The sequence below is a fragment of the Dendrobates tinctorius genome, unplaced genomic scaffold, assembly GCF_039654945.1.
Source record: "Dendrobates tinctorius isolate UK_male_01 unplaced genomic scaffold, ASM3965494v1 ptg000043l, whole genome shotgun sequence".
Lineage (NCBI taxonomy): Eukaryota > Metazoa > Chordata > Amphibia > Anura > Dendrobatidae > Dendrobates > Dendrobates tinctorius.
Genome location: NW_027361711.1, coordinates 36674118 through 36696055, shown reverse-complemented (window position 1 = coordinate 36696055; position 21938 = coordinate 36674118). Strand labels below are relative to the sequence as shown.

At 41.2% G+C, this 21938-nt stretch overlaps 1 long non-coding RNA gene across 1 annotated transcript in view; it reads right to left on the bottom strand.

Moving 5' to 3' along the window:
- Nucleotides 1-7511: 7511 nt before the first annotated feature.
- The window catches only part of LOC141089035 (uncharacterized), an 84657-nt gene continuing 70230 nt past the window's right edge, over nucleotides 7512-21938 (bottom strand). The window contains exons 2-3 of the long non-coding RNA XR_012232152.1: nucleotides 13289-13382; nucleotides 7512-8517 (exon numbers count right to left, since the gene is read on the bottom strand). This is a non-coding gene — a long non-coding RNA (uncharacterized lncRNA). The remainder of the gene's footprint in view (nucleotides 8518-13288; nucleotides 13383-21938) is intronic.

Sequence of the window (21938 nt, the reverse complement as noted above, 5' to 3'; positions counted from 1 at the left end):
CATGATCAAATATAATGTTTACACACAAAAACAAATATAAGTGAATATATACCGCCAAAAAAAAAGGGAACACAAACAGCCTGTTGCAAATGGAATAGTGTTCCCTTTTTTTTGAGCAGTATATATACTGTATATATGCAATACCAAGCCCTAGGTTTAGTAATGAACATGTGTCAGCCAGATACCCTTATTAATAAAACGGTGCATAAAGAGTGAAATAAAGACACACACACGAAATCTGCGTGAGGCGCAATATCTGTCCATTTTTCAAAATATTTTTTTTTTAAATTGTGTGGGCTCCCGCTTAATTTTCATAACCAGCAGAGGGAAAGCCAACAGCTGAGGCTAATGTTAATATTCTGGGAAGGAGCCAATAGCCATAAAGTTTCCCAGGCTATTAACATCAGCTCACAGATGTTTGCTTAGCCTTTACTGGCTAGTTTACAGTAAAAAAAATTGAAATGGGGTCCCCCTGTAAAATCGAACCAGCAAAGGCTAGGCAGATAGCTGCAGGCTAATATTAATAGCCTGGGAAGGGGCCATGGATATTAGCACCCCCAGGCTAAAAATCATCAGCTCCCAGCCGTCCCTGAAATAGCACATCTTATAGATGCACCAATTCTACCACTAAGCCTTGCTCTTCCCACTTGTCCTGTAGAGGTGGCAAGTGTGGTTCATATTTGTAAGGTTGATTTCACCTTTGTATTGTCAGGCGACATTAAACCCATAATATATAAGAAAAAAACACACGAAAAAAGGTCTCATACAACAATTTTTCAAATTACCAAAATGATTTTATTAGAGTATAACAGGAATGTAGGAAAAAGGTGGTAAAAAAGTCAGTTCTGACCATAATTAGCACATGAGTGAAAAAACCAAGGGTACACCATAGGTAATGGACATAGGGATATAAATCATAATATCAAACCCTAATACAAATATAGTTATTCATTATCCCAAAATAATGTATAGCAGCCAGTCCAGGTATGCATGCTAGAAGACTATTGTGACCCTCTCAAATGGTGGAACCTGCTACCAGTGAGGATAAATAGCATAGTCACACCAGATAAGTTCATTGCTTAATATTACCTCTTAGACTGTTCAAAAGTACAGGTCCGCCTAGGAGTACCCAACCCGACGTACGTTTCGGCTAAGTAGCCTTCATCAAGACCCCATGATACCGCAGCTCTGTGACCGACAGTACCGGCGGTAGCCACAGACACACACACAGACACCTGCACACACACACAGACACCCACACACACAGACACCAGCACACAGCTGCACACACACAGACACACCCATATTCTCTGCCCATACACACATTCTCTGCCCACACAATCTTCCTCCTTCTGACATTATTTCCTATTCTGCAGCATTTTTGGCAGCACATCCGCAGCATATCCGCAAACCTTTTTACACCTGCGGTTTTGCTGCGGATTTGACTGACTCAATAGAAGTCAATTGGTGCAGAAACGCTGCTGATTTAACATGCTGCAGAAAATAAAATGCTGCAAATACGGAAGGAAATATCCGCAGCATGTGCAATTCAGCAATGCCGCTGATTAGCATTGCTTAAGTAATCACTTGCGTTTTTGGAGAATTTCCATGCAGAAAAAACGCTGCGGAAGCGCAACAAATCCGCAATGTGTGCACATAGGCTAAAGGTAGCCAAATGATCATTGGGCCAACTTTTATTCCTAAGGAACACCCTATTTACTTTTATGCCAAGTTTGGCTAAACTTTTAGACTCATAGCTCAACAGCAATATTTTTTTTCATTGGTTTTGCGATAAAATTATAATGTTCTTATTGCTTTGTTTGACTCTGAGAATAAATGATAGGTTGCGGAATAATTCCCCATGCATTGAGAAAGTATGACTTATGCCTAATAAATTTTCAGACAAAGTTGTGCATCTTCCAATAGAAGGTTTGCCATCTTAGGCCTCATCAACACATCAGTAATATTGCTTCAGCATTTCTTCATTATTTGTATGCCAAAACTAGAAGTGTCCTCAAAACACAGGACAGTAGTTAATCCATACATATCGATATGCGACTAGATTTATACTTTTTCTCTGTAAGTTCCACTCCTAACATTGGCAAACAGATGCAAAAATACTAAAGTGTGAATGAGGAACTTTTGGTAACATAATACAGAGCGGTAATTACTATTCAGGTATGTGCGCGCGTTGTGGATTCTTCTGCGGATCCGCAGCATATTCTGCTGCGTTGTACAGTACCATTAAAGTCAACCAAAAGCGCTGTGCACATGCTGCAGATTTTTCCAAGTGGACTTTCTGTGGATTTTAATCCACAGCATGTCAATTCTTTGAGCGGATCCGCAGCGTTTTGAGACCTGCTCCTTTATAGGAATCCGCAGGAGTCAAAACACAGGGGAAATCTGCAGAAAATCCAAACTAAATCCGCGTGGAAAAATCCGCAGGGTATTCCGCAACATGTTCACATACACTTCAATTACCTGGGAAATAAAGTGGGAAAAATATTGGTATGCCTCGTTTTAAAAAAAAACTTCTCCTCTTCTGCTTTTTTTAAGCATCTTTTAGGCGAATAAAACTAACTTTATTAAACATATATGATAGACAAAGCCCACATGTAAGTCACACCCAAAAAATGCTGCAAAAATGCAGTGAAAACACTGAAAAAACAAGTGTATTGAGCACAACATTAAGTCATGAACGGAAAAGTCCCACTATCAAAGCCATAACAAAAAAAAGCAAAAAAACAACAAAACTTTAAAACAATGCATTGTAAATACAGTAACGTAATAAGCATGATCCACACTGCAGCCTAACATGCAGCCCACGCAGTGTCTGCTGGGTTTTATGACAGTTAGTGTCTTACGTACAGGATACAGGTTTCTTTGAGAGAAGAATTAGGAAGAATTAGTGGAGCTTTTTCTTACACCTGTGACATACTGTTAACCCTTTATTATTAAGCAATCAATAAACATTGGTTTTATCAATTCTGCAGCAAACAAAGCTTATCCAGCAACAGCAGATTAAACAGGAGATTCATGTAGCCACAATGATAATTTGCTAATGAGTTATTGATTTTTTAATTACAACTCTGCATGTGTCATATTTCCAATCTTTGACTATGTATCATTTATCTAGTGAAAAAAGAAGAGATAAATCTAGGGCTACTTGCAATTATCATGGATCTTTATTGCATCATATAGAATGACCCATAAAGCAAACAAAGTACTGTATTTTTCGGACTATAAGACGGTGCGTACTATAAGACGCACCCCAAATTTTCAGAAGAAAAATAGGTAAAAAAATAATTCCAAACTTTGCTAACAAAAAAAAAAATTGTGCCATTTACCGAGACCTGTAGCGTCTCTATTTTTCGTGATCTCAGGTTGGGTGAGGGTTTATTTTTTGCATGTCGAGCTGACGTTTTTAATGATACCACTTTTGTGCAGATACGTTCTTTTGATCGCCCGTTATTGCATTTTAATGCAATGTCGGGGTGACCAAAAAAATGTAATTCTGGGGTTTTGATTTTTTTTCTCTCTACGCCATTTGGCAATCCAATTTTGGATAGCATTATCTAGGGGCACTATATAAAGTAAAGCAAGAGGGTAAGTGAGTGAATATAAGGTTAGATTCATGTACATTTTCAAGAAATATTTTTAGTTAAAATACATTGCAGCCATATATTGCATGAAAGTTTTAACTATAAGCTGAAAACTCTACATTTTGCCTTTTTGTTGTGTTCTGGGGTCACTAGAATTTCCTTTTTTAAAATGTAGAGTTTTTTTTTCAATTTAGCGCTTATAACTTTTGCTACCATTTTCCATTTTAGACTAATCCATTAGTAACTCTTTTAACCTACATACATATTTGCACAAACTGCACATATATTTAATGAGTCAATATAAACTGTATTTTCCAACATTGAACCTGATGTACTGTACCACTTAGTTAACCATTTGACCCATTACTACTGTTACCCCTCAAAAAGGCATCATGAGTAGAGTTGAGCGATACCGTCCGATACTTCAAAGTATCGTATCGGATGGTATCGGCCGATCTTTAAAAAAAGTATCGGTATCGCCGATTCCGATACCGGAAGTCCCATTCAAGTCTATGGGACTTCCGGTATCGGAATAAGAAAAACCCTTTCCTGCCCTTGTACAGCCTCTCTGGGGTCTGTACGGGCCTTTCGGGGGGCTGTGCCGGCCTGCCAGGGGGTCTGTGCAGGCTCCGGTGGTCTGTGCCGGCCTGCCGGGGGGCTGTGCAGGCTCCGGTGGGCTGTGCCGGCCTGCCGGGGGGCTGTGCCGGCCTGCCGGGGGGCTGTGCAGGCTCCGGGGGGCTGTGCCGGCCTGCCGGGGGGCTGTGCCGGCCTGCCGGGGGGCTGTGCAGGCTCCGGGGGGCTGTGCCGGCCTGCCGGGGGGCTGTGCCGGCCTGCCGGTGGTCTGTGCAGGCTTCGGGGGTCTGTGCAGGCATCGTCCGATGGGACTACAAGTCCCATCGGGCGATGCCTGCTACCATGACAGTGATTGACACATTAGCCAATGATGGGACAGTAGTAGTCCCATCATCCGGCTAATGTGTTAAATGTAAAAAAAAAAAAAAAAAAAAAAAAAAAATTACATGCTACATACATACAACATGCATACTACATACATGCTACATTCATACTACATACTACATACATGCTACATTCATACTACATAAATACTACATGCAACATACATACTACATATATACTACATACATACTACATATATACTACATGCATGCTACATACATACTACATGCTACATACTACATACATACTACATGCATGCTACATGCTACATACATACTACATATATACTACATGCATGCTACATACATACTGCATGCTACATACATACTACATATATACTACATGCATGCTACATACATACTACATGCTACATACATACCACATATATACTACATGCATGCTACATACATACTACATGCTACATACATACCACATACATACTACATGCATGCTACATGCTACATACATACTACATATATACTACATGCATGCTACATACATACTACATATATACTACATGCATGCTACATACATACTGCATGCTACATGCATGCTACATACATACTACATACATACCACATATATACTACATACAATACATTCATACAATACATACATAGACATACAGTACATATAACATAGAGTAACATACTTACCAATACTTGTCACATTGTTCCCCGAAGCCATTGTCGTCTACGGAATAAATATTAACATAACAAACCACAAAAATACTCACCCACGATCCGAAGCAGTCCACGAGTGTGTCCCACGACGATCTTGGGTAGAGAACTGCAGCATCAGATGATGCTGCCGTTCTCTACGGGCTGCAGGAATCCAATGACGGAAGGTAGGTATCCTTCCGCACTGTATTCCTCCGCCACTTAAAAAAAAAAAAGTCCCTAGTCTCACTTTATGCCATTGCTGTGTGGGAATTTCCCACGCAGCAATGGCATAAAGTGAGACTAGGGACTTTTTTTTTTTTAAGTGGCGGAGGAATACAGTGCGGAAGGATACCTACCTTCCGTCATTGGATTCCTGCAGCCCGTAGAGAACGGCAGCATCATCTGATGCTGCAGTTCTCTACCCAAGATCGTCGTGGGACACACTCGTGGACTGCTTCGGATCGTGGGTGAGTATTTTTGTGGTTTGTTATGTTAATATTTATTCCGTAGACGACAATGGCTTCGGGGAACAATGTGACAAGTATTGGTAAATATGTTACTCTATGTTATATGTACTGTATGTCTATGTATGTATTGTATGAATGTATTGTATGTATGTAGTATATATGTGGTATGTATGTAGTATGTATGTAGTATGTATGTAGCATGCATGTAGCATGCAGTATGTATGTAGCATGCATGTAGTATATATGTAGTATGTATGTAGCATGCATGTAGTATATATGTAGTATGTATGTAGCATGTATGTATGTGGTATGTATGTAGCATGTAGTATGTATGTAGCATGCATGTAGTATATATGTAGTATGTATGTATGTAGCATGTAGTATGTATGTAGCATGCATGTAGTATGTAGCATGCATGTAGTATATATGTAGTATGTATGTAGCATGCATGTAGTATATATGTGGTATGTATGTAGCATGTAGTATGTATGTAGCATGCATGTAGTATATATGTAGTATGTATGTATGTATGTAGCATGTAGTATGTATGTAGCATGCATGTAGTATGTATGTAGCATGCATGTAGTATGTATGTAGCATGCATGTAGTATATATGTAGTATGTATGTAGTATGTATGTGGTATGTATGTAGCATGTAGTATGTATGTAGCATGCATGTAGTATGTATGTAGCATGCATGTAGTATGTATGTAGCATGCATGTAGTATGCATGTAGTATGCATGTAGCATGCATGTAGCATGTATGTAGTATGTATGTAGTATGTATGTAGTATGTATGTGGTATGTATGTAGCATGTAGTATGTATGTAGCATGCATGTAGTATATATGTAGTATGTAGTATGTATGTGGTATGTATGTAGCATGCAGTATGTATGTAGCATGTATGTAGTATGTATGTAGTATATATGTAGTATGTATGTAGCATGTAGTATGTATGTAGCATGCATGTAGTATGTATGTAGTATGTATGTAGCATGTATGTAGTATGTATGTAGCATGTAGTATGTATGTAGCATGCATGTAGTATGTATGTAGTATTTTTTTTTTTTTTTAACATTTAACACATTAGCCGGATGATGGGACTACTACTGTCCCATCATTGGCTAATGTGTCAATCACTGTCATGGTAGCAGGCATCGCCCGATGGGACTTGTAGTCCCATCGGACGATGCCTGCACAGACCCCCGAAGCCTGCACAGACCACCGGCAGGCCGGCACAGCCCCCCGGCAGGCCGACACAGCCCCCCGGAGCCTGCACAGACCACCGGCAGGCCGGCACAGCCCCCCGGCAGGCCGGCACAGCCCCCCGGAGCCTGCACAGCCCCCCGGCAGGCCGGCACAGCCCCCCGGCAGGCCGGCACAGACCCCCACAGGGTGCACAGACCACCGGCAGGCCGGCACAGCCCCCCGGCAGGCCGGTACAGACCCCGGGCAGTCCACACAGCCCCCCGGCAGGCCGGCAGAGACCCCCGGAAGGCCCGAAATGACGGCGCATCATGATGCGCACACACCGCGCATCATGATGACGTCAGTCTGTCAATCAACTTTGAACTTCCGATTCCGATGCCGAATTCCGATATTGAAAAAATATCGGAAGTCGGTATCGGAATTCCGATACAGCAAGTATCGGCCGATACCCGATACTTGCGGTATCGGAATGCTCAACACTAATCATGAGAGAATTTGTAATGATTAGAGATGAGCGAAGATTTTGATATTCAATTTTGCCCCTTCTCTGAGTTTTCCCCCCAAAATGTAATATGACAACACCAGAGAAAAAGGAGTATGCGGTGAAAATAGATGAAATTAATAAATATAAATGTTTATTGTACATGCAAAATACACAGGAAGTATAGCAAAGTAAAGTAACTATAGTGCACCAAGGAACATGCAGGCAAACAAAAGGGGCCACCCCTCTGACAACATAACCCTAAATTAGTAAGCGCTCCAGTCAAATGACCAAAGAGGATAAAGCATGTAAGGCTATCTAGTAAAGAATGTGTGCCAAAATTTAGCAACTCGGCTTACCGGGATAAAATGAATGCCAGAGAAGGTGCCCCGCGGCCAGACGTACACCCCCGATGCGCCTTTCGCAGGCACTGATGCCGCTTTCTCAAGGGGATAGTAAGTGGTGAGCAATAGGACCTTAAAGTAGCCCATGTGATGTGTCATGTTGGGATAAGGAGCCAATGACAGCGGTTTGTAGTGGCGCATGCGTGGTGTGCGCGCCAGGTCCTCCACATAGCCCGGGCACCATGTCATCACATGCACAAATGGGATAGAAATATCCCGGTGTGCATGGAGACATGGAGACGCCCTGCAGCCAGAGCATACAGGTGCACACCACCGCAAATGCGCACATCCGCCTTGGCTCACCCAGAATATCACAGAGGGGCATGATAATGTATACCGGCAGCCTTAAAGTGCATGGTGCATATTTACAATAATAAATCCCTTGCAATACCAATATTAGAGTATAAAATTAAGGGGGGGTAAGTCAAAAAATAGCACAAAGGGCCAATAGGTTTACATGATTGTAATAATATGCTAAGATAGCCCTAAATTACGTGATAAACGGGAAAAAATAATAGCCACCACAGTGACAACATTAAAATACAGATCACAGATATTTATAATGTGCACATGACGCAAAACAAAATGCAAGTAAATACAAAGTTAGGACCACATGAATCGAACTGTAGTATAAACAAGTAATATATCCCAATAGGTCCATCATTAAGACATCTTTCCTAATTTCTGCAGCCATTTCAGATGTAAGGGTCCTAAATGCGTCACGGAAAAGGATCCTATAACCACACAAAAATACAAAAAATAAGAAAAGAAAGAATTAAAAACAAGGATTAAAAATGGAAATAAAACCAGGGACATCTGACAGTAATGGAACCAACAAAAGAATGATAGTAAGCCAGTAACATATCAAGGACTCACAAAAAAGGGGCAAAGCTGAGGTGTTCATTTAGGCCCCTAGGAGCCATGGTATCGAGTAGAACAATCCAGCCGGAATCCATCTGGGCCAAGATCTTCTTGTTATTGCCCCCTCTAATACCAAAATGGAGGATGTCAATACCACGTATTTTGAGAGACCCAGCATCACAATTGTGATGAGTTTTAAAGTGCCGGGGGATTGTTTTAAGTTCCGAGGGGTCCAAAACCGCCTTCGCAGCGCCAATGTCACGGACGTGCTCACGCACCCGTACTCGGAGTTCTCTGGTAGTCAAGCCAACGTATATCCTGGGGCAGCCACAAGTGGCATAATAAATCACATTGGTACTGCCACAGGATATACGCTGGCGAATATCAATGGTGCGCAAGCCATCCGAGGCAGTAAAGTTAGTACTTCGCTGGACATTGGCGCATGCAAGGCAGTGTCCACAGGGACAAAACCTTGGGTCGGACCACGAGAACCAAAGACATTACGGATGGTAGGGACATAGTGGCTTTTGACCAGTAAGTTTCCCAAGTTCTTGGAACGTCGAGACGTCATGGCAGGAAAGTCACCCAAAGTGGACTCAAGGACAGGATCAGCCTTCAAGATACCCCAATGTTTGATAAGAATCTGAGGCATGTTTGTCCACTGATGGTTAAAAGTAGTAATGAAACGAATAGGACCGTCAGATTCAGTGTTTCGTTTGCTCTTCTTAGAGTGCAGTAGAGTGTTACGTGGAGTTCTCCTTGCCTGATCATACCCCTGTCTGATGCTCCTGCCACTATAACCCCGGGCCTGAAAATGATGTTTAAGGTCAGCGGCCTGGGCCTCAAAAAGAACATCAGATGAACAAATGCGCCTCATTCTTAGGAACTGTCCGACCGGGACAGCCCTAATAGTGGCCGGATGATGTGCAGATTCCGCATGAATCAAAGAATTAACCGAAGTGGGCTTCCTAAATACATCCGTCCTGACCCGACGTAAAGAGTCGACCACCAGAGAGATGTCCAGGAAGTCCACTTTAGTATCACTATAGTGATAGGTTAACCGAATGTTTAAAGAATTATGGTTAAGTTGATTCATGAAGTCCTCGAGCTGTTGCACCGTTCCGTCCCACAATATCAAGATGTCATCAATATAACGAAGCCACCACAGCACATGGGAGGCGGCCGGTGCGCCCGCGTCACCAAAAATGGATCTCTCCCAGGACCCCAGGAAGAGATTGGCGTACGCGGGTGCACAGGCCGCGCCCAAGGCCGTGCCCCGCCTCTGAAGGTAAAAAGCATCTTTGAACACAAAAAAGTTGTGGGACAAAACATAGCGCAGCAGCTCGATGACAAGCTCACACAAAGGGCCATCCAGGTCAGAGGCCCCCAAGAAGCGGCGCACAGCATCTAGACCGTGGGCATGATTGATGCAAGTGTAGAGAGACTCCACATCTGCAACAACAAATATAGCCTCCTGTTCCAAAAGGATGCCGCCATCCCGAGCCAGTACATCCGTCGTGTCGCGAACAAAGGATGGCAGGGTTTCTACAATAGGTTTCAAATAAAAATCAATAAACTTGCAAGCCACATAACCCAGGCCACCAATTCCTGACACGATAGGGCGCCCTGGGGGGTTGAGGGCATCCTTGTGGATTTTAGGTAATAGATAAAACGTTGGCACCTTAGGGTTAAGAGTGACCAGGCCATCAAGGACCTTCTTTGAAATGATATTAGATTCATAAGCCCTATGTAAAATCTTTTGGAGCTCAATCGAGAAGGAAGCCATAGGATTCGATATTAATTTGGTGTAAGTATTCGAATCCCTAAGCTGGCGAAGGGCTTCTCGTTCGTACATTTCACAAGGCCAGATAACAATGTTCCCTCCCTTGTCTGCTGAATTAAAAACAACATCAGGAAGAGCCTGCAACTGCTGGATTGCCTGACGCTGTTTATACCGTAAGTGAGATTGTCAAATCTCTTTTTGATGGATAATTTTTTGAAATCATCCGTAACGAGTTTGGTGAAAATCTCTGGACTTAGAGACAAGGGAGGGAACTTGGCCGATCTGGGCAGTAATGCTGCAGGAAACCTACATGTCTGAGGTGCTGCCTGTTCCTCAAGTAGATCTTCAAGATTATGTAAGGCTTCCATCTCGAGTGCGCTCAAAGGTGTCAACGCTTGACCACAATGATGTAATTTTCTCAGCAATAATTTGCGAGAAAACAATTGCAAATCTTTCAAGGCTGTGAAAAAATTATATTGATTAGTTGGTGAGAAAGAAAGACCTCTGCTGAGTACGTCAACCTGTGCCTCAGTCAGGACATGTTGGGAAAGATTCAATACCTGTAGATTACTATGAGATCCAGTTTGGGTAGACCTTCCACTCGACGTCTTGTTCTTTGTAGATTGGCGTGTAACAACACGTTGATTTGGGAGGTCACTAGTCGATGGACCCTCATTAGAGGCAGATTTAGATGAAAATTCGCCCTCAAACGATTTATTTGAGCGCATAAAGTGGACCTGGATCTGGAAAAGGACGTATTCCTATATCTCGATCTTGAGCGTTCATTTCCATTACACCAATGATAGACACGAGACAACTGTTTATCCAGGATATCCCGTTTAAATTTCTTCGATTTAGTTGTTTGTATATCATGGGCCCACTTCTGCAACTCAATGTCAACATCCTCATTTAATTTTTTAAGGGAGTCACTATTCATGTCCCTTCGTAGACTAACTTGCAATTTATCGATCTCCACTTCCAAGGTTTCTAGTGTATTATGGTTCATTTCTTTTAAAAGGATCATGAACCCTTTTGAACAAGTGTTTAGGTCTTCCCATCTGTTCTTAAAATTTTGATCTATGTTAGCCATTGTGAACAATTAAGCAAGTTGAAGATGAAATGATCTCTAAAATGCCTATGACACATTTTCTTTGTATTTTAGACAAAAAAATATTTTTTTTTTCATCCTTTACATTTTAAAATTACAAAAGGGAAAATGAGCCGATACAAAAGTTTGGGCACCCTGCATGGTTAGTACCTAGAAGTACCCCCATTGAAAGTATCACAGCTTGTAAATGCTTTTTGTAGCCAGCCAAGAGTCTTTCAATTCTTGTTTTAGGGATTTTCATCCATTATTCCTTGGAAAATTCTTTCAGTTCTGTGAGATTCCTGTGTTGTCTTGCATGCACTGCTATTTTAAAATCTAGCAACAGATTTTCAATGATGTTTAGATTAGGGGACTGTGAAGGCCATTGTAAAACCTTCAGTTTGCGCCCTTAGAGGTAGTCTGTTGTGGATTTTGATGTGTGTTTAGGATCATTATCCATTTATAGCACCCCTCCTTTCTTCAATTTCAGATTTTTTGCAGATGGTATTATGTTTGCATAAAGAATTTGTTGAAATTTCATTAAATCCATTTTTCCCACTACCTGTGCCATTGGCTGCAACACAACCCTAAGCATGATTGATTCACCCCATACTTAATGGTTGGCAAAATGTTTTTTTTCCTGAAATTCTGTGCCCTTTTTTCTCCACACATACCTTTGATCATTGTGGCCAAAGAGTTCCATTTCAACCTCATTGGTCCACATGACTTGTTTCCAAAATGCATCTGGCTTGTTTAGACATTCTTTTGCATACTTCTGATGTTGAATTTTATGGTGAGAATACAGGAGAGGTTTTATTCTGATGACTCTTCCATGAAGACCATTTTTGTGCATGTGTCTCTGAACAGTGGAACAATGTACCACAACTCCAGAATCTGTTAAATCTTTCTGAAGGGTTCTTGCAGTCAAGCATGGGTTTTTGATTTGCCTCTCCAGCAATCCTACGAGCAGCTCTCACTGAAATTTTGCATGGTCTTCCAGATGTTATCTTGACCTCCACAGTACCTGTTAGCTGCTATTTCTTAATTACATTTCAAACTGAGGAAAGGGCAACTTGAAAATGCTTTGATATATTCTGATAGCCTTCTCCTGCTTTACGGTCCTTCATCATTTCACTTTTCAGAGTGCTAGACAGCTGCTTAAAAGAACCTATGGCTGCTTAGATGAACCCATGGCTGCTGTTTTTTGGCACAAAGTTATGAGAGGTTGAGTTTTTATTACTTTGGGTAATTTGCAACAATTGGCCTTTCCTAACAATGACAGTGAAGAAGCTGTCTGAGCACACCAATCTCCAATGGTGCCCAAGTTTTTGCATCAGCCCATTTTCCTTTTTGCAGTTTTAAAAATGTAAAAAATGCTTTATTCTTTTTTACCTAGCATACAAAGGGAATGTTTCATCTTTAATTTTAGGCATTTTAGAGATCATTTAACCTTCAACTTGCTTCACTGTTCACAATAACAGTAATTTTGACCAGTGGGTCCAAAAACTCTTACATATATCACAGTAAAGAACCATGGTGTATGTCAGGGATAATTTTAGACAGCTCTTTGAATAGAATCTAATATGTTTTTCAGGTGGATGGACCTTAAACTATAAAATAAGTACAGATGGAGAACATAATCACGTACCTTATTACATGAATGAGCAAATCAAGCTATAATGTGTCCATTCATTCCTGTATGGACAACTTGAAATCATCTACGCAAACAGATCTCAATCCATCCAACATTTACAATAAATTAAAAAATACTTACAGTATCAACAGCTGCATATAAAACGAATGGCCCAAATGAGTAAATTGCCTACAGTCACATATGCTTCCATGAATCGGAAGAGATGAACCAGTCACTATCACAAAAGATACAAATGAAACATAATGAAATAGCCTACTTCTTTACAGACCATTGTAAGGCTCAATCTCAACCTACAAACCAAATTGTGAGAATTTCAATGTTCTGCTCTATAGGGTAGGTATAATTGTGCATGTTAGAATATGCTGTAGAAGTGTATTGATTCGAGGACTAAAGCTTTCTTTGAGAAGAGGGAGAGAAAACAACTGTAGTGTGAATAAAAGGCAGTTGCTAAGAATTACATTGAAAAGTGCTTCGTCTCATAATTGCCGAGCTGCTCTTCAGGTGGAAAAAAATATATTTTCCAAGAAAGAACAGAGAAGTTCCTTCTTACCTTTTTTTCGCTTTCCCAGATAACTTATGTGAAAATGCCTAATACCTGATGACAGTCAATAGTAGACAAATTTGATGAGTAAAAAATAGCATTTTTCTTAGGGCTTTTGGAAATATTTGCTTTCTTAAATGATGAAAGTATTGTTTTCAGAAAAGATATTACAATATTGGATCATAGTACGTTTTTATTTCAGCACCAATAAAACATTAGAAGCTATTATTTAGTGAGATCTGTTAAATGACTGCAAGAACAATTTGTCTTCTTTATTGCCATATAAATTTCTCAAAGCTTCAATACTTTTCATGTGAATAAGGAATTCTAATGTGGAAATAAAATACATTTCACATCTAGAGTCGAGATCATATTAACACTGCATGTACCATTTTTGCAATTTGTCTCAAGCATAACCCACGTGAACATGTCCTTTATACTGCCAAATTTTAAAGTGACATTCCTATCTTTGACTTAAATATTTGATACCTATCACGAGAATATTATGGAATAAGTCCCATTGGACATCATGTTGGTCATTTTGCAGTTTAAAGCAATGTAATTTAGTTTAATTGCCAGTTGAGCCAATACATTATGAAGGATACCTTGGGAGTCCATGTTTAGCATATCTTTAGGATCTTTAAGATCTTCATTATCGAGAGCACAAAAATCCAAAGACCCCTCTTCTAATAACTTGAATTATTGCCAATGACATTATTTGGCATTTGTCATAATTCTAAAAGACCTGAATGGAGAAAGCAACATGGTCGTTATCCTGAGGTCACAGAATCTCTAACTATGGAATAGCTATAAATGCTCATCATAGGAATACTCCTTTAAAGGGAATCTGTCACCTCATTTTTGCGATATAAGATGCTGCCACCGCCATCAGGGGCTTATCTACAACATTCTGTAATACTGAAGATAAGCCCCCAATGTAACCATAAAGATAAGGTAAATTAGTTAGATTATACACACCCCGGGGTCCGGTCCGGTTCGATGGGCGTCGCGGTCCGGTCCGGCGCCTGCCATCTTCTAGCGATGGCTCCCTCCTTCTTACTTCTGTTGTGGCTCCTGCACAGGCGTACTTTATCTGTCCTGTTGAGAGCAGAGCAGAGTACGACAGTGCGCAGGCGCCGGGAAAGGTCAGAGAGGTCCGGCGCCTGCCACTGCAGTACTTTACTCTGTCCTTAACAGGGCAGATATAGTATGCCTGCACAGGAGCTGTGGCAGAAGTAAGGAGGAGGACATCATCGCTAGAATATGGGAGGCGCCAGACTGGACAGCGACACCCATCGGACTGGACCCCATGGTGAGTATAATCTAACTCGCAGAATGCTGTAGATAAGCCCCTAATGGCGGTGGCCGCATCTTATATGCCAAAAATGGGGTGATAGATTCCCTTTAAAGAAATGGCTATTAACTTTAATTAATTGAAACAATATCTTTTCTATTCATAGTTATAAATGTGGCAAATCAAAGATCTCAGTGATATGGCATTGATATGGCATTTTTTCTAGCTTTTTATCTATAGGTTTTTCTATAGGATAAGTAAAAAATCACTGGTATAAATTATTACACAATAAAAATTTTTACTGAAAACACTTGTAAAAAGAGCCAGCATCGTCTACTAGCGGAAGCATCAGTTGGTGAATGACTGTACAGCTCATAGATAAAGTAGCGCTATATCACCAATCTTTTCTATTGGCTCATATTGACCTTAGTAGCTAGATACTGTATATTTGCCAACTTGAGTTCATAAAACATCCCAATTTACCATTTTTTTAGCTTTTTTTTTTGTCAGTACAATTCCAAAAATTCTGGAAAACAAATGATGAATATTGAGCCATTGTAGCTTCATGTTGCAATAGTATCATTCATGATGCATTTTTCTTCCCATTATTCTTTCTTGAGGTCAGAGAATAAATGATACAATATTTGATAAATAGTTCCTCTTACAACGTTAAATTAATCTGGGAATATATCTTATATACCTGTATATATCGTAAACGCAGATATGTATTTAGAGTCTTCCTCCATATTGGCTCAACTGGCAAATAAACTAAATTAAATTGTTTTAAAGCATAAAATGATCAAAGTTATGTCCAATGGGATTTATTTCATAATATTCTCCGGATCAGTAATGGATAATATTGAATTTACAGTGCTTCTTCCTCCATCTCCTCTTCATCTATATTATTACTTTGGTCTCTTTTGAGCTGTTACTATTTCTTCAGATTTTATTTGGTATTGGCTTTGAGTTATAATATACCAATGCTTATGCTATATTTGCTCTAGAGGTCGCTGACACTTGGGACTCGGAACTATTTTTGAACACAGGTGTAATGAACTGAAAAATGTGAGGACTGAGGAAAGAGGTGTTGCAGCAGAAAAAAAATCAGCTCAAATCTCACATCTTCAAAACAAGGGAAACAGCGCCGTTAGGTTTATGATAGCGGTTGCTCTCAAATAGTATATCATCAAGCAAAACCTCATTTCTCTTTTACCATTGAAGAGAAAAGCTTCTGTTTGACCCTTTATGGGATCAGAGGAACACAGACATGCAATATGGTCCCATAGACAATCAGCTTCATATTAAGGATACATACAGAATCATATGAGTGTGACCATGAGGATGGATATAAATGTTCGAAACATAGATTTAAAATGCTTATAATATAATTTTAATGTTTTGTGTAAAGAGTGTTATAACAAAGACCCAGTACAAAGTATACTGCGCTCTTGGCTTAATAAACTATTTATGTCTTTACCATGGACATAGATCGAATATTTAAGAGCTTTTGTCATTACGGTAAATTGTATTGTTCCACGCTGTAGATCGGCAGAATGGCTTATTTCTAGCTTGTCCTTTTCCCAGACTGCACTACACTCACAGATGGAGTCCTAATAGTTTATAGGACTCTGGTGTATTTCTTATGGTTCATTAGTTCCTTAAATCTCGTACATTTAAAATTTACATATCAGGCTTTCTGACAGCACAGATAGCCAAGGGAATACTGTAATCATAAAGGAGTGTCACATTATGATTTTACAATGAAATATTTAGCCTTTACCCTCATGGGAATACAAAATCACATTAGATCAGCATGACACTGAATTAGTTTTAATTTGAAAAAAAAATAAACATCCATTAGAAAAATGTAAAGTGATTAAGTTGTTTCAGTGCTACTTTTACAAGTTTTTTTATAGTTTAATATTTGTAAAACTCGCTTTCCTTGCTGATTTTATGTTCCGTAACTTGCATCTGCATATCATTATTATGTCCTGTAAATCACTTGCATCTTTGACTGGGTTCACACATACATTTTTTTAAAAATTTCTTCTGCTCCCTCATAGGAATAAGACAACTAAATTAATGACAGTACTGGATCCCTTGCATTCCATTTACCATAATGAGGTCTGTTGACAATTTTAGAGACTTTAAAGGGGTTTTCTGGACCAAACATATATTTCTGTGCTTGCTGAATTCTGACAGTGTGAAACATGTCAGGATTTTACGCTTTTCCCAGCTCAAGCAGTCATCACATAACCACACAAATATAATTTGTTTACTGAAAGTCACGTGCTGATTAGCATGTTCTCCAGCTTCGCTCAGTGTTCTTTTGAGAGAAGTGGATAAGAGGCTAGTTGTTGCGTTATCTCAAGAATTCAACTGTAATGTCACATGACATCTACTCAAGCTGATAGCAAAGCAGAAACCTGATAGTACACTTGTGAAGGATGACACCAGAGAGATCACACAGAAACCCTATTATGCCAAAACATGAGGAATCCACACCTCGACACCCCGCTTGACGTCACTATTACATCAGCATGATCATGTGGTATGGTCTCCTTACTTGCATCGTGATGTTCCGCACTCCCTGGGGACATATAGTGCTTTACACACACCTCCTGTCCACACGGGTAAAGGCACGGTGAGTGAGAGGATTTGCCCCTAGCAGTCACTAACGTGGCACCACACTCACCCACAATCCTGACAGGCCCATTTTACTAGCACCAGTGAAACAGCACCTGGTCAGTCTACTGAGATTTCAGGATGAGATCTCGTTGCTGAGAACTCAATCTGAGTATATGCTGCCCCTGGCGACCACTTTCCTGGAGGCCACCACATCACAGCAATGGATGTGCGGGGGCTCCGGGCTTTCAAAAAATGTTGGTGGAGCCCCCGCACATTTAGCACCACCGAACTTGCGGCTCCAGTTTGGGATGGGAGTCATATCACCGGACCACGGATCAGCCCCTGTGACCACACTCCACCAGCCCTGCCAATCCCACACCCCGTAAGATTAATTCGGACTGTAAGATGGACCCCCATTTGACACATTAATTTTTTTCCCCTCTTTTCATTCTGAAAATTTGGGGTGCGTCTTATGGTCTGGTGCGTCTTATAGTCAGAAAAATATGGTACATTATAAGGTACATTGATAGCAGAAATGAGTTTGTAGAGTAACACAGCAGATATGAGAGAGCAATAACACCAAGATTATCTGGACTGAGCTTAGAAGTAGTAGTTTGTTGCTGGATTGCTCTCAGGGAAGGAAAATTGACACCTGGCTAGCACTGGATGGTGCGGAAAACGTATAAAAGCCAGCAGGGGTATGGTGCTATACTTAATAAATATAAAGGTAGGACACAGCAATGAGAGCCATGCTTAGCTTTGAAAACCCCTTTAAGAGATAGAAATTTAAAGTGTAACTTATTTAAGGTGAACTTCCATCTGCATGAGATAGAGAGGGTAAAATTGCTCTGTAATGGCTGCTGAATTCCCTGACTATTCTCTTATAAAAAGTCTGATCTCCCTGATTGGTTGTGCTAGATCAAGTGACATCATAGCTGCAGGTCATTATTAGAAATGCTGCACAGCCACATAAAACATAAAAAACTAGCTGTTTGATACCTTCATCAGTGTGTGACATGGCATCAAGCAATTAGTTATTTTGCAATCTCCGCGATTTGAATTGTAAAGTGTTCTAGTCACAATCCAAGCTCACTAGAGGATTCTCTCTGCTCTTGGGTGCAAGCAGGCATGGCTATAATTACAACTCAGACATGAGCTAACTAGAGATGAGCAGATTTGAGGAGTTTGTAATTCACCAAATCACGCAGATTTTTCTGGGAATCTCTATTTACAGCATTTTTTCTCTGTAAATTGAATGTGCCTTATTATGCTCTTGGGTCAGGAGAGATCCCAGAGCAAAAGAGACTAAAGATGTAGAATGAAAAACCTAAGACCTCACTGCTTACTCCACAGCAGGCTCTTCTCCAATCTGTCCTCGTCACATCTTCTTAAGACCGTCATGCACTGTATGTTCATGCTAGACCAGGACTTTATGGCATTCACTAGGCCTGAGATGACTCTGTGTATGATTGCTTGGACCTACTGTAGTTAGCAAGGGACCTAAAGTCCTTTCTGTATGTTTGCATAACACACCATGGTCACCTGACCTTATGATGCACATGTGCAAAGACATATGGGGAGGAGTTAGCAGCATAGGTGAGCAGAAAAGTTCATCCAAATGGAGGCAAGCCGTCCACCATTTTTCTAAGTTCACATAAAGCAAAATTAATGTCTACTGACTGTTAATGTAGGGATAAATAGAACATATTAAGAAGAGAAATTGTCGAGCAGGGGCGCCATTTGCTCTATTTATTAGGATGCTAACCACTACAACAAGATAGGGTGGACTCCAATAAATTAATTGGTGAAAGATAGGTCCTAGGTCCCCAACAACCTGGGCCATCATTGTGGTTATTATCTAAACTTATAAAGTATATGTGAATACTCACAACTAGAGTTGAGCGAAATGGGTCGGTCAAATTAAAAAAATCGCCGACTTTAGCTAAAGTCGGGTTTCTCCGATCGAAACCCTTACCATAGCGTGAGGTCGGCCATGAGGTCGCCGAGCCGAGTGCAAAAGTCGCGTTTCAAATAATGCTTCCAGCGCCTTTTCTCAGCCAATGATGGAGGACGCACACTGTGGGCAACACGATGACATAGGCAGCGGCCACCGCCATCTTAGAGAAGGGCATTGAAGTGATTGGCTGGCTTTGTGTGGCGTCACAGCGGCTATAAAAGGCCGTGACCGCCGACCGCCATCTTACTTCTGGAGATCTTAGAATAGGGAGAGATGCTGCTGCTGATTCTGAATAAGGGAGAGCGTTAGGCAGGGAAGAAGAACAAAAAAATTGCTTCTGCTGATAGCGCTTTTCACTGTACAGTTAGTGTGCAGTGAAAGGGGAGGATTTTTGTTGTGTGCAGCAGTGCTGGTGGTGATTAGGCTGACTTTTATGGCTACCTGATAGCTTCATTGCTGTGTGCACACTGCTGTTCAAACTGCTTTTTTCAAAGCACTGCAACTTTTATTATTTTGTTCTGGTGAGTTACCGAGCGTTCATTTTTTCACACACCGTATAGTGGTGTACGCTCCTCACACACTACCATGTACTGGCTGGTATCACGGAAAATACAAGCTGTGTGTGACTCTGGAAAAACAAGCTGACAAGATTTTCCATTTTTCCAGACCTACACCTTATAGAGCTGTCCGCTTTTCAAACAGTTTCGTATATCTGCTGTTTGATAGCGGTCAAAACTATACAGAGACAGCGTGTGTCACTCCGTATAAAAATAGACGGAGATTGACAATTTTCTATACAGACACCGTAAAGAGCTGTCCGATTCTCAAACAGTATTGTATATCTGCCGTTCACATTACAGTCACATCTATACAGAGTCAGCATGTGTGTGTGACACTCCATAAATACATATACGGAGATTGTTAATTACACAAAAAATGTATACAGCTGTACACTTCTGATACAGTTCCGTATATCTGCTTGTTGGATTACGGTCAAATACATACTGGGAGAGCGTCACTGACTAACAAAATATATACGTAGATTTAATTTTTTTAATACACCTTACACAGCTGGACGCTCCTCATACAGTACCATCTCTCTGCTGGTATTTTTGGTACATTTTCCCAAACATGAGGTAGTATGGTGGAAGAGGCCGCGGATGTGAGCAGGGGGGCGCAGCTGGTATTGATGGTGGTGGTGCATCGGCTGGTTCTGGCAAAAGCACAATAGCAGCTAAGTCAGGAGGTGTTGAGCCTGTGTCATCATCTGGCCCAAGAAGGCCTGTAATGTTCCCTTTTCTTGGAGTAGGTTTTGGCGTACATTGCCGAAACAGCCACCAGCTCTATTGTCTACTCTTCTGAACGTTCGAAACCTGCAAGCACGTCATCAGTGCAGGGTTCTGGTCAGGAAAAGCACCTTTCCTTGTGTCCTTCACCCCCACCAAAAGTTAAGGATGCGGCAGCCCACATTTCAGATTACTCTATGGAGCTCTTTTCACATACCATGCCTGGGTTATCCAGTCAAATCCAGGATTTCCCAGTCCAAGATGAATCTGACATGGAGTGCACTGATGCACAGCCACTGCTTGATGATTCTGCTGGTACATTAACCCAGAGCACTACATTGCCCTCGCAGTCTACTGAGCCAGAATCTGACCCTGATGAAACTCAGGTGCCCCTTCCCACATACTATACCACCTTACACGGTGACACAGAGAAAGGTAAAGAGGAAGCTGCAGATGACTTTGAAGAGGAGGTGATGGATGACCCAGTTCTTGACCCGGATTGGCATCCATTGGGGGAGGAGTGTGGCGCTGGCAATAGTTCAGATAAGGAGAAGGATCCGCATAAGGCATTGACATCGCAGCAGCGGTTATCTGGCAGGCCCGTAGCTTTCCAAAAACGTGGACCAAAAACTAAAAGAGTTGCAGGACAGCTTGGCCAGACGGTCAACTTAACACAGCGTGCAGGGCCAGAAAATGTATACCATAGTAGGAAGAGTGCAGTGTGGCGCTTCTTTGTCCAAAATCCTACTGATGAGGCAAAGGTTACCTGTAAGAAGTGCGGAAGGACCTTTAGCCGAGGTAAACAACTCAGAAATTTGAATACCAGTTGCATGTTTAGACATTTAATCAACATGCATTTGCAAGCGTGGACGGACTACAAAACCTCAGGTAGCACATGTGCACCTGCTCCGACTGAAGGTAGCCGGCAACGCTCCATTGCTTCCTCCACTGTAAGACCACCGCCACCGTTAAGCACACCACCAGCACTAAATGTTGAGGTGTCGTCGCAAGGCCAAAGCACTCATGGAATCACAATGGTTTTGCAACACAACACTGAATCTAGG